This window comes from Orbicella faveolata, unplaced genomic scaffold (assembly GCF_042242905.1).
Source record: "Orbicella faveolata isolate gen_17 unplaced genomic scaffold, um_ofav_v1 contig_25, whole genome shotgun sequence".
Classification (NCBI taxonomy): Eukaryota; Metazoa; Cnidaria; class Anthozoa; order Scleractinia; family Merulinidae; genus Orbicella; species Orbicella faveolata.
The window spans coordinates 25,331,624-25,336,050 of NW_028301553.1; the positions used below are offsets into that span (position 1 = coordinate 25,331,624).

General features: G+C 37.8%; 1 long non-coding RNA gene across 1 annotated transcript; it reads right to left on the reverse strand.

Moving 5' to 3' along the window:
- Nucleotides 1-1,115: 1,115 nt before the first annotated feature.
- Nucleotides 1,116-2,275, reverse strand: LOC149109639 (uncharacterized). The gene is made up of 2 exons (XR_016208803.1): nucleotides 2,145-2,275; nucleotides 1,116-1,389 (listed from the first exon to the last, which is right to left on the reverse strand). It is a non-coding gene; the product is annotated as an uncharacterized LOC149109639 (long non-coding RNA).
- Between the last annotated feature and the right edge of the window lie 2,152 nt (nucleotides 2,276-4,427).

Consider the following 4,427-nt stretch of genomic DNA (forward strand, 5'->3'; position numbering starts at 1 on the left):
CTACCACTGATCGTCTGTCCCTGTCACTTTTCATCTGTCACTAACAGTGATCATCTGTCCCTAGTACTGATCATCTGTCCCTAACAGTGATCATATGTCCCTAGCACTGATTGCCCGTCCTAAGCACTGATTATCTTTTCTCAGCACTGATCACTAAACCTTAAAGGATTGTGGAAGTGTGGCGAAAGAAAAGAAAACTTGTTACAATTAAGTGTTCACTGGAGAGTTTATTCGTAAACAAAACAGTTTTAGTAGCAACAATGATAACACGTCCTTAAATCGTCAAGCATTACCTTTATGAATAAAAACAATTGGATTCTCAAACAGAACTTTGATATTCTTTAAACAGAGCAAAATGAAACTATAAAAAATACTTCACTCCACTCAGTTATGGGTTCTTAAGGATCCAACAGGTTCTGTTGATGAATGAGTTCTTACGCGATAACGATTGAAACTTTCCAACTTTTCGTGACAACCTTATTTTTCATTGTGTACTGCATCTAATTAACAAATGAGTTATAATATTAAGCTGAATAAAACAAAACTCTAAGACCTCTAAGCTACTTCGAAGCATCATCCCCGACATTTTTACTTAACTATTTGAAACTAGCTTTTCGATCCTCCACTAGCCAAACGCCATATAGCATCCGGCCTTCTATTTATATAAGCTAGTTTCCCATGGATCTGTGCGAGGGTTTTGCGGCCGTTAAAACGGAAGGAATTGCATTTTGCAAAGTCACTGTCAATCACAAAATTGTACAGAGTACATATACTTCTTTTTAGTGTGTTCTAAATTAATAGAGGAAATAAAATTTTCTGTCATTTCAAGAACACAGTTCTCTAGCTGACTCCACCCCGCCGCAATATTATCAATGTTATTCTCCCTTAAATATTCAGTTCCTCGACGCCTTTTAAGAGAAGGTGGAGTAGAGAGCGTAGACTTCCTCTTTTTTTCTTGGCCATTACCTTTTGTGGGAGTGTCGGTAGTATTCATGCCAAAACTATTCTTACAGTTGTGGCACTTACAGTCTTTGCATGTTAAACCAGCAGTAAAACACGGGCATTTTGTTTTGTTTCTCCCTGTAACGTCTACGCAAGAAACTGTTTGTTCTACATTATCTTTTTTTTTTTTTGCTTCTCCGCACCGGCATTGCGTCAATTTCTTCGTCAATTTTTTCTCGTCAACATTGCCACAGGAGCGTCACTTGCATAGGTCACGATCGCAGGCTTGGCCTCTTTTAACACAAGGACAGCGAGACTTTCCTCCCTTGTTGAAACGTGCTGCTCTATTTCGTGACTTTTGTTTACTGCCACAACTGCATCCCGTTTCCTTGGCAGGCTGGCATTCCGGTTCTTGTTCCTCATTAGATTCATCCTTACTACGTACACCTAGACCACAAAAAAGTGATTTTAAATATCATGGGTTAACGCGTTAATTTCATGTAAGTTTTGATGTTATTTTACCGCTTTTTTAAATATTTTTTCACGCCCGTGATTATTGGTGTAAACTCGTCACGTTATTCGGAATATTTTCCAGTTAAATCTCGGGAATAACCTAGAATATACCCCAAGTGATATTCCCAAAGTTTCGAATTTTAGAATTTACCTTCGCACGTTTAGTTTTCACCGCTAGAAAAGAGCCTGTTTGAATAGAATTTAACATTTTAAACAGAATGAAAAGATTTTCAACGCCCACACAAATTCTTAAGTGTTAAAACTTTACAGCAAAAGGCTTAAAAATTGAGTAGGCTATGTGAAAACCTTTTGAAGGATAATAAACACAATAGCCTCTATTTTGCGCGGAAAATATGCTTGGATATTTGTCCATTGGACATTATCTTTTCCTCAAAGCTCACGGTTTTCCCCGCGCTTCGCTCTCTGAAAGCTGTTCGTGTCTCGGAACAGTTAATATCCGCGGACAACTATCTGATCATATCAGTTCCTCGCCAAATCAGTGGAGGCTATTGTTTAAATATCTACGAGGATCTTATAAATCAAACCTTGGACATATGGCAAATACGAAAACCTTTGAGTCATTGTTTTCAATATTTCTCAGAACGCATTCCCGGATACCGTGTATGATTTTCTCCACATAAATTTTGTTCATTCTCTTTCTATGCATACAGTTCATAGTGTTTTGTTACCTAATGATCTCGTGGAATCGTTGTGTCCTGCCCCATAATAATGATAGGCTACGTAGATAGGTCTGCTGGATGGTGGGTTGTCGGTACTCGTGATCAACAAATCGGACATCCTCTCCGCAGTCGTCACATTTTGTTAATCCCTTGTATGCATGATTACAGGCGGAATTGTACTCACTCAGTACTACTACCATTATTGATTTTTAGTTGCAAATTTTCTTACAGTAGTAATAATAATGATAACAGCATTTTGTCTTTTTAATAATAAAGAGAGTTACATTTGACTGTGAAAACTTAGTTTCTTGTATGCATTCTGATGTCCATATATCCGTCCCTATGCCTAACAAGCTTCACCTGTTAAATAAAATAGACTAAATTCTGTAAGATTAAAAAATACTACCCATGTGGCTTGAAAATTCCTATCTGGGAGTGGTAGATCAAGGGTTCTCTAATACCCAAAAATAGCGGGATACGCGCGCTATAAAAGGGCATAAGCTCCTCCCCCTAATTTTGAATTCACCCAAAAAAACTTGCTTCACGCCCTGACAGTATTCTACAATACCCGCTGGGATCAGCTTGACATTACAAATAGATCAATTATTCGCATGGACATTGAGAACAGTGGAAGAATATCCGTTTATAATCCTATTGAAAAAATGATTCCCTGAAATAGAGAGAAGTAGAGACACCGACACTTAAGTTCATTTACAGCTTACCTTTCGAGTATTCAAATCACTCGCCATTTTAGATTTGATCCGCGCACTTCAACGGTGATTGACAAATGAGCCTAGGTCTTTTTACTTATATAGTGCGTCTTTGTGTTTAAGTCCGTCACAGGTCATTGTTAGGTTTCCCCATCAAATTCACCGGTAGTCCGGTATCCATTTATAGTTCCGCGTAGACAGACGCACTGTAAAAGTAAAGTGTCTTGCCTAAAAACACTGAGTCTTTTCGTGGGAAGTTTGGAGAGCACTAGAGTTGCGCTTCTTTCATGCCTCCAAACTTTCAGAGTGCAGCCACTAAACAATTATGAGCTCGACATTTTAATAAGCGCGAAGCCCGAATAACACACTGAAAGGAACTAAAGAACGCGAAGGAGCGGAGGTCATTTTTTATGGTCCATAACCGCTACACACGTTCTATTTAAAGATTGCATGTGCTCGAGATCTCTATCGAGTAATCTACATCTACATATTTGAGTTGGCAGAAAAAACAAAAGGCAATCGAAAACTGCATGTGGATGCCGGTAGGGATAGGCAGATTTAAATTATTAGGAAACTCTAAATGCAAAAAAACGGTTTTAGATTTAGGAGCATTATATGTAACAAAAAAAAAAAGAAAGATTACGACCTACTAAGTAAACATCAACATTGTAGCGTCTGCAGCGACTGGCAAATTCCAAAACAAGACGAAACAAAACGAGCTCTAGGCGTGTCGCGACAAACTAGTGGGTGGGACTACTTAAAAGGTCGTCTGCAAGGGTAAACAAGTAAACCACGGAAACCAAAGTTGACGGTTATCGGCGATTTATTGCATCAAAATAAACGATCGTAAATTGAAATAACAATATCTAACGAATTTCTATGATTTAGCGGTAAAGTTGCGTAACAAATAATCAAAACTTACACGAGACAAACTAACGATCAGGAATCGATAACATAACGAAATTGAATAACAATACATCAAAAAATAGCCAGCGTGAATACCACGCTAAGATACTAAATAAGATTCGATCACAGAAATACACAACAAAAGGAACTGATTAACAGCTCAATGCTTTCGAGCCTAAAAGGTGGGCGTTCACTCTAGTAACGTTCAGAACATTTTCTAATTTAGATGGTTACAAATCAGTTAGCATTGTACAAATGTTCCTTTGTATTCCTTCGCCCATAGCTATAAAACGTAACTTAATCAAAATGACAAAGGTACTCACATATCGGTCCCGCTTGAGCCAAGGGTTAGGAAATCAAAAAACATCAAGAGTTCAAGGTTGACAAGGCCACGCGAGATGGAAAGAAAAACTACTTTAAAGGGACGCTAACTCAGCTTTTATATGCGCGTGGTGACACTTAAAGGTCCGATTACAAAACCAATAAAAAAGAAGTAAACATTGTAACTACGTTCGTAACTAAGATAAAGAGATAATTATTAACTAATCATGATTGGCCTGGCTAGTGTCCGTAACAAACATTTTAATTGATGAACTCAAGTACAATGGATTGTAATTATTGATAGTTTTTACAACACTTGGTTTTAAACAGAAGCAAATCCAATGTATACAAGACG